Below are 10,102 nucleotides of genomic sequence, written 5' to 3' on the forward strand. Positions count from 1 at the left end.
GAGAGTGATTAAAGCTATTCATAGCAAGACAAAGTCACATGTTCATAGCCAAGATGGTTGCTGCAATCTGTCATTTAGTTTGTGACACAGATTGCATAATTGCAGGGAATTCTATTTTTTTCAGGGACTTTGGAAGGAGCCTTCAGTGTAATGTAGCAGACACAACAAGCACTTAACCTGAAGGGGGAAAAAAAATCTGAAAATAAAGTCATCTGAAGCCTGAAATATGAAGATAAACACACAAGTTTTCTTGTCTTTCCCATTTTGAAGAGTGCCCACAGTAAATGGGTCTTTGAGTCATATTATATTCAAACTTCAGGAAAACAGGAAGCTATGCTTCAAAATGTAGAGGTGAACCCATCTTGTTTTCTTGCCAATTTCTGCTCTTCTCTGATCTCTAAAATGCGACGGTGATGCATTTACTGACCAAATGCAATGAGAGTTTTCACTTTTAATAGGAATTTGAATAACATTAATTAAAAAAAAGAAGCTTCAGCAACCTTTATCTTATAATAAATATTAGAAGATGTGACTTTGGATGGAATAAGTAAACAAAAACAACTAATACTAACGTATCTTATATTCCCCAGTGTATCAAATAAAAAATGGACATTTCCTAAAAAATACTGACTTAAGTGATAGTGAATACATATACATATATTTATATAACATATTATATTTGAATGATATTTTTTTACTGATCCAAATAAACTTGGTTTATTGAACCAAACTTTATTGTGATCTATAAAGTTAGGATTTTGTTCAGTTTGATTTAATGCCACTGAGATAAGAGATTACTTTATTCTAAGTCTCATGCAAATCTTTACCAGATGCATAGATAAATGTAGAGGGCATCATGTTACAAAATATTACAAATATGCTCATTTTCCAGCTGCCTATAATTTTTCACTAGGTCAATTGTTTTCAAGAAAATATTAACCTAGTGAAGCAAATTAAGTTTGCAAACTGGTTTGTAAGCGTTTTATGTTTGGATTCTGTAATTATTCATCGAAATGTGGGAAACACCTGACATCATGAAACCGGCCATGCCAACACAACTAAAACAAATCCACCATGTGAGCTAACGAATAATAATAAAAAAAAAAATGTTTTATTTAACTACATTTTCAAGGTTGCATTGGGGACAGCCTAATTTGGAATAACACTTATTTCTACATTAGAGATGCTAGCTAAGCAAATTAGCTTTCTCGCTAATCTTTTTCTTGTTTCAGTGGGGTAAAGGAGTGAGATCACCAAATGTCCAGGAACATTCAGTCTGAACCTCCAATATGTTTGACATTTCGCAAAATGAAACCAAGCAGCTGCCGCCAGTAGATAGCACAGAGTTTCCACCAAAACCAGTGTTTTCAGTGATACCAGACACCTGTTTGTTTACTGCTCAGTCCGCCACTAGGGGGGGAGGGGGGGGCAAGAACCTGGTGGTCAGGTCACGGATCTCAGACAGCAGGAATCTGTTACTTTTACTGAATAACACTGATGTGTCAGGTTTTTGTTTTAATCTGTATTTACACAGATTAGATCTACTATAGTGTGAATTTTAATACTCTTCTAGGAGAGTCTTTAAAACTTTCTGCGTGATTTCACTTATGAAATGCCACCAAAGTGATGTCATGCTTCTTTATTTTTCTTTACAACTTTCTTCCTTGAGTATTAACGCTATTTCCCACAAAGACGTCACCTCCCGTTTAATTGTCAAGTTCACTGAATGTTAAAAATACTAATGACGAACAAACAGCTGGGAAATGTTTTCCACCGTGCTGCTTCTGTCACTCTCTTACCTTTCCGATACACCGGTATGAGAGGCACACCTTGGAAAAGTACCGACGTTTATCCACATTTTACGTCGGCAGCGTCTGAATTCAGTTGAAAAGAGAACAAAAACATAAAATAGTGCGCCAACAGCGCCCTCTGCTGGAGGCAACCAGGGTAGCAGGTTATTTTTTATGTAAGGGGTTAGTAGTTTAATCAGTTTGCTTAAAACTCCTTCTAAAAAATAAAATAACCACATCCATACCCATATATTTTCAACCTCAAAAATTGAAAATTGAATATTTATTTTTATGAATGACCATGGACGTATTATATTGAATAATAAACTCCTGTTAACCTGTAACAATATGTAATTTCCTACTAATACAAAATGTACAGAATAAAAACAAAATGTCAACTGACTTAAACAAAACATACTTTCCTACAGCTACATTCTGTGACAGTAAAACATAATTTTTCATAATTTTTAGTATTTGAACTAATAGTAGCAACAAATAAGTTTCTGGCATTATTCTTGTAGGATTTGAATCCATTTTTATTGGCTGAGATGATGCGGTTTGTTTGAAAGTTGTTGGTTTTACACACTTTAAGCATAACGCACACATTTTCAAAAGAGTTGCATAATACTTTCACCATGCTTAGCAGTTGGATAAATTTTCTTTCTATTAATATCCTCACTATAACTCCTTCAAACATATTTCTGGACACTGCAGCCAATTAGCCAAATCAGTCTCCTCTAACTATAACAATTTCCCTCTGAATGCATTTGAGGAACATTGGAAACTTGGTTTTTATACTTGGTTCAAGCTTTTTGTTCTGTAATCCTTCCATCCTGAAAGAAACAGCAGTTCAAATGGATAACAGTACAGTCCTAGAATGATGACATGAATGATTCCTTTTGAATTTTACTTTTAATCCATCAAATTAGATTTGATGCTATTATATGCATGAAAGCCTTAATTAAAGCTTGTTCCACCCAGTCATCTGCTTGACCCACATCATCCATCAGCATTTTTTTCCTGTCCTTTTGTACTAGTTAAAGAGCCAGTACTATGTAAAATCGACTTTCTGAGCTTCTCATCTTGTCATAATGTTATTCCCTCATCAAGGAGAAGTGTTGATTTAATTCTTTAATGAATTTTTGAGACGTCCTTAAATCTGTATGGCAACAATTCAGCTGTGCAAAACGCCCAGGTGGATCTAGCTCCGCCTTCGAGGACGAAGCTCCTCCTCAGAGATGCAGTTTCCGAGTTTCCACCTCACAGAGCAGCTCTAACCCAGGGCTCATCCATTCAGCTCCTTCAGACTAGCCAGCAGCAACTAGCAAACAGCTGGTGGAATTGTGCAACTTCTGAGTTCATTATAGGAGCTACTTCTCAGAGCAACACTGGTAGAAATGCTGTTAAAGGGTTAATAAAGGAGTCATGTGGGAATGACTTCCTGAAGGCGGAGCTTGAGAAACACCAGGAGCTTCTTAAAGAGACAGAGGCCCAATTTCAAGGCGCTAAATTACAAAGTCAAATATCTTTTAAGTCATATTTGATATTTGTAGCATTTTCATAACAACTGGAAGTGATATAGTTACTTGACTGTGCTATAAAATGGCACTATGTGCCTGGAAAACACATAACATTGTCCTTTTAATATCAAAGCAGGATTAAGCACGGCATATTGTCACTCTTCTCCACGCTTACCAGGAGCAGATTCTCTACTAAACCTAATGGGAGCAGAGAGGCGATGATAAATAACCTCCAGGTCTTTTTTTGTTTTTTTTTTAAACCAGACTGCTGCTAGCACGTTAATCAGGTCAGATTTTTTAAAAACCTGTTTTTACAGCGTGACGTATGTAAAAAATAAAACAAAACACACACACGGCATAAAAAACATCGCTGTGACCTTTCACCCCAGTAAGATTGAACGTTCACTTCTCTGCAAGAAAACCCCGCTGAATAATAAACAGTATACTACAGCATACTAAAGCTCTCGTCAGAGGATGCAAATCTCACGTTTTTCATCTGCGACAAGCCGCATACGATAAGTCTCCGGTGACATCGGCGGAACACGCAAAGCATTCTCTGTTGACCTTGATATTAACGGCGGGCGTCGCGTTCCGGCAGACCAGGACCACGACCAGTCTGATCCTCCACTGGTATTCCCCAGCTCTCTCTCTTTCTCTCTCTCGCCCCCCGGCTTCCTCATGTTTAATGCATGTGCTGTAATACAGCCGGCTTTATGAAAAGGATAAGCATTTGTATACACACGAGAGATGGACGCGGTTAAACGGAGCATAAAGAAATATCTAGAAAGGATCCAGGGCCAGGATAAACGGAGCCGAGCCAAGTCCTCCATCATTTAACACCCGGCCACGATGGTGTGTTTTCAGAACAACTTGGGTGTTACTAGTCGCAGGCGGCGTTATATGTCGAAATTTACCGTAAAACTGATTTTTACGTGCGTTCCTGAATGTAATCTGGCAGATGCTGGCGCAGTTGTGCAGGATTTAAGAGGAGAAAAATGATGTAGGATCCTTCATTTGGTGTCAGAATCTGCTTCGATTTAATGGATTTTCACGTCTGTTATAAATCCCACAATGCACCACAAGTCTAGAGCAAACTTCCAGAAAACTACAAACCTGCAGAAACACTGATTTCCTTTAAATCTAGACTATACCCCCCTCTCGTTTAGAGTTGTCTTTGGTATGTAATACTGATTATTACTTGTAAGTTAGCTTTTCTTTTTTGTTTTTTTTCTTAGTTAAGATATTTGTGCTTAAAAACTAAACCAAAAATACTTGGTGAAATTTTGTGTTTTTGCAGTGCGGATGGAAATGTGCCCTCATCCGCCACTGAAGCTGTTCAGACGATGTGCTTGTGCGTGCCAAAGTGACAGTGATCCAAAACCTGATGCCAGCTGTAAATGAGGACTTCACTATTCAGACATATTCTCCCCAAAATCAGAGAACGTATGAGCACACAGAAAACACACTCCCACACTGCAAAAGCACAAAATCTTACCAAGTATCTCTGCTCTAATTTCAGGTTCAAATATCTTATAAAGCTTGAAATGAGACAAAGCTAACATAGAAGTAACTTTTCAGCAAGATATAAAAGATTAAGTCAATAATTTTTGAATATTTATATAAAAAAGCACTAGTTACACAAGGAGATTATTTTATTGTATAAGTGAAACAGTTTAATATTCAGCAGTTATTGACTTAAGCTCCTCTGTCTTGCTGAAAAGTTACTTGTAAGTTACTTTTGTCTTCTTTCAAGTGTACTAAGATATTTCCACTAAAAACTCGACCAAAAATTCCTGGAAGGACTCTGTGATTTTGCAGCGTGCCATTAGGCGGTTCCACTGGATTACTTAAAATTCACATGTCTGTTAATAAACAGGCTGCCGTTGTGAAAGTTTTCAGCTCTTCAGGAGAGCTGCGGTCCTGTGGGTGAAGCATGTTATTGTGGGCTCCTTGTTTACAGCCTGGCGCTCGGCGGCGGCCCGCTTCACCCTCAATGTGCTGACCAGCAGGCCCGGCATATTCCCGATCTGCACAAACACAGACACATGCCACATTTTGCCACCATGTTGTCAAGGTCACATGTGTTTTCTTTTTTTCCCCTTGTTTCCCACACACACACACATATACACACACAGATGCAGCCACTCTATAACCAGGAGCTGAAAGCACTTCACAGTTTCTGTCCTGACTCCGGCGACTGTGTCTCCAGGTGGATCTGTCTTGTCCTTGCAATGAGTAGAAACGTGTCAGCTGTTTCATGCTTATAATGATCCAAACGAAAGGCGCGCTCGTATGGCAGTATGTGTGTGTGTGTGTTTTTTTTTTTTCTGTTGCACACACCACCAGTGCTGACATCCTGCCCCCCTCCTCTCCTCCTCACAGGGTGTAATGAATGCTGATGAGGTTAGTGGGAGGCGATGGAGTCGGACACAAAGGCAGCTAAATGATGATGTCCAACGTGAAGGTGGGCTTGAGGCTTCGCCTCGTTTTCTTCCCTTTGAAGCCGTCACATAAATCTCATTGTACAAGGCCATCATGCCATCAGCAGCTACTGAATGGCTGCTAAACACACACGCACACGCGCACACACACACACACACACACACACACACACACACACACACACACACACACACACACACACACACACACACACACACACCACTTTTCCCCAAGAGAGCATTTCTGAGAACACAGCAATGCTCCCGTCAATTGTTTTGGGATATTCACAAACACATTGTTATCCTAATAGACCTTTTCTGTTTTTTTTTTTTTAAGTCTATTGGACAGGAAGAAATGCCTGCAGTTGATCCTCCAGGTCTGCTGTGGCTTGTTCTGCTGCATCAGTCAGACTGGGGTCTGGGCTGTTTGGGGGCCGTTTGGCAGCATCTCTTTGGTTGTTTCAGCTGTGGCAGAGTGAGGCTTTACACCAAAGTGGAATCAAAAAAATAATAAATTTGTTTGGTCATTTTTCCACAAAATTAATCTGGACAGTGTGGCGTGCTCTTATATTTTGCATTCTCAAATTCCCCTGTCGAGTGAATACTAGAGATCCACCAATCTGATATTAATATCGGCATTTATGCCGATATTGAAAACAATTCTGTATAAAGTATTGGTGACAATAAGCGCAAATCTATTCAGATCTGATTTATTAATTTTTACATTATATGCTTAGAATCCCTAACTTCACTTTCTGAACCGTCTGAAGGAAGATTTGTTGCAGTTTATTTTTTACATTTGAACAGCCAACTTTTGTCAGTTTCAGTTTCCTTGTTATTTGCTTTACATCGGCTCTTATACTCCTGATTGCACTGACTGGACAAATTAAAGTTGTTTTTCCATATTTGACCAAGCTTGTGAAGCTATTGATGTGTTAAAGTGTGACGTACCAGTGCAGAGTTATCAAATACACTTGTAATCTAGTATATTTATGTCTGTGTTCAAAACAAGAAACATTCCAAGTCTCTTCAGCACAGTGTTTCTGTATCAGAGTAGAATCGGCCGATGCTAAACCTCTGATATCAGTATCAGAAGGGAAATAAAAAATCTAACGCTATTTGTTTTGAAACTAAAAATGAGTTTTCTTGGGTTCCTGGAGACTTTAAACGCAAATCATCTTCAAGCACATCATAACTTCTGCAAAAACAAGAAACAGCTTTGAAGAGAAGCAACTTCTAAGCATGCTGCCATGAGACTCTGGGTTGAAAACGGCTCTTTTTGCTTCTGTTTATGTTCCACACTTAAATGCATGTGAACACTTTTTTCTTTTATCGTGTATTAAAGATGTTGGCGTGCTTTATACTCAGGCTGTTATTGCTGTGAAGTTCGGGGATGAAAATCACATGTACACATGCTCTCTGTGATCTGTGTGTGCATGTGTGTGTGTGTGTGTGTGCGTGTGTGTGTGTGCTCCCCCAGCTGTCCCATACAGCTCCCCGTCGTTCAGCCTGCAGACACTGAGGGAACCGGAGCTGTAAACTCTGCTGATCAATACTTGTTTGGAGGATTTCTCTATTTGAATCCACTCAGCTGCACAGCACTGTCTTATTGTGTGTGTGTGTGTGTGTGTGTGTGTGTGTGTGTGTGTGTGTGTGTGTGTGTTTGTTTGTGTGTGTGTGCATGTGTGTGTGGATATTTCACAGCCTGATTAAGAGCCCATGAGAGAGCACCGTTTGTATCTGTATCTTTTTAATGAGTTTTGCATGAGGTATAGAAGCGAAACACACACTATCAGTCTCGTCTGCCACCTCCCCCTTGCTTTGATTGTGCATGCAGTGTTATTACTTCACTATATTGATTTATGTCCTCCAAATCCTGCATTCAATATTTTATAAACAAACACACTCAGACCTCACACGACTGCAAAATTACACACATTAAAAAAGCAAAGATGCATGTATGCATCCGGCGCTTGCATATGCATTTTCTGCCACAATGCACTTTAACGTACTTATGTGCACCATTACAGGAGACCACCTCTCTTCCAGACGAAGCAGAACACAAGCTGTTTGCTTTTCTTCTTTTTGTTTTTTTCTTTTTCCCCCCTCATCCACCGGTTATCTCCTCCTCCTCCTCCCTCCATTGTCACATCAGGGATTTGCAGCGTTCCCAACACGTTGCCTCCATCAGGGCCCCGGCAGATGTCACTTAGCCGCAGACGCATCTCTTCATTTCTCCGTGTATCCATCCCTCTGCCTCTCCTGGGACCCAGACAGGGTGGAAGGGAGGAGGAGGTGGAGGAGGATGGAGGTGGGGGTGGAGAGGCAGCAGCGGCTGCGTATGTGGGAGTGTCTGACTAAAAGAAATAGAAAAAACAGAAAAAAGGGGGATGGGAGTTGGAAGGTTAATGAATTAGTAATTAGGATTGACATGGCATCTTCAATGGGTTTCCAATAAAACTGCTGGTCAGTCTGAACTCCCTTTGTCATCATCTTCAGATGGCTGCGCTCCTCCTCCTCTTCCTCCTCCTCCTCCTCCTCCTCTTCTTCTTCATCTTTCTCCTTGGATAACACCCCCCCCCACACACACACACACACACACTACCTGTGCTCCTGGGCAAACCTTGCCTCTCTGACCTTCAAAAACACATTCAACCTTTTCTTTTGTTCTGCTTTACTTCTATTTTTCTCCCCACTTTTCACATCTTCTCCATCTTCTCTCCTTATTTGTTTTCACTCGCTCTCTTCTTCTTCTTCTTCCTCTTCTTCTTCTGCATCCTTCTATCGATCTCCTCGGACCACGCGCATGTTGCATTAGAGCTAGTCAATGTTGCACATTTGAGGAGAGTTGATAAGGAAGCGTACATCAGAAAGTCTTCAGTGGGAGAAAAAAAATATCCATAGGGTTCATATGTCCTGTGCTTCCAAAATGACTGAGCTAAAATGTGTCATTTGGTCGTTGCGACATAACAAGAGAACACAAGCATGTTAAAGTGGCTCTAGCTCTACTTAGACTGTAAATGCGCAATTTATTCTCGATTTAATGTGAAAGAACAAAGAGGAAATCATTAAACGCAATGTGGAAGCCTTCATCCTTTCAGCAACTATGACATTTAAAAACCTGTAGTATAGTTAGCGTTGTAGTCAAGAAGACAAGACAAAAACCACCTTTTCAGGCCGAGACCGAGCCAACATGCTAGGTGACGTTAGCTTTTACGCCAAGCTGGGTGTAAATGGCCAACAAGAGAAGAAAACTAGTGCCTTAAAATATATGAAATAAACTGTACACAGGTAGCTAACTTTAGATAATATTGATTAAATATCTTTATGATAAAGGTTGGGTACAGAATTTTGGTACAGAGGCAGGTAGCTAACGTTAGCTAGGTAGGTTTGCTAACATCTCCTTTGTCATAGCATATAAATAAGCTCTGTAGAATTTGAATTATTGTGTTACAACAACTTTTAATTTCCCGGTGGGATTAATACATTTTAATTTAGATTAAAAAAATTGAATTTCTTAATATTGATAAAATAGTAGCAGATACTGGCAGATTATTTCACTTATAACAAGTCATTTTCCCCTTGTTCTAAGTGAAATAATCTGGCAGTGGAAGTACTACTTTTTTTAAAGGAATCATTTACTTAAAACAAGCTCATATATTTTGCTTAAAAGTTACTGGTAAGTTACTTTTGTCTTATTTCAAGTGTACTAGGATATTTACACCAAAAACTAGACCAAAAATACTAAGATTTTGTGTTTTTGCAGTGTGTGCTTTGTTCCAAACTATTCTGACGTTACTCTGATTTGTATGTTTAGGGTTGTCATCTGAACAGAGGGCGAACAACTGCATCCCCACACCATGATGCTGCCACCACCATGTTTCACAGTAGAGATGGTGGAGTTTTTCCACACAGATAACAATTTTCATGCAGGTGAAGGAAACAAAAAAAAAACAGTTTTGGTTTTATCTAGCCTGAGCACATTCTTCATTGACAGGACAGACTTGTGGAGTCATAGCTACAGAATATCCCACATGAGCTGCACAAAACATTTTGAGTGTTTTTATTTGTCATATTTTATTCTTCTGGCACTACTTTGTATTGTTTATGGCGTGACAAACCTTCACAGTAAATTCTGCAGGGTTAAATCAACACTTTGCTGAGTCTGTTTGGTCCTTATCAGAATTGGTGTTAATTTAAATCCTCTCAGAGTTATTTCAACAAGAAATTGAGTAATTTTAACACTTAAAAAAGTTATAACTACTCAAACTATTGTTGAAATAGACTCGGCATAGTGTTGATTTAACTCTGCAGAATTTGTTGTGTTGGAATAGTCGAAAGGGTCTGAATT

This window comes from Poecilia mexicana, unplaced genomic scaffold (genome assembly GCF_051168715.1).
Source record: "Poecilia mexicana isolate PSO_F unplaced genomic scaffold, ASM5116871v1 scaffold_10, whole genome shotgun sequence".
Taxonomy (NCBI): Eukaryota; Metazoa; Chordata; class Actinopteri; order Cyprinodontiformes; family Poeciliidae; genus Poecilia; species Poecilia mexicana.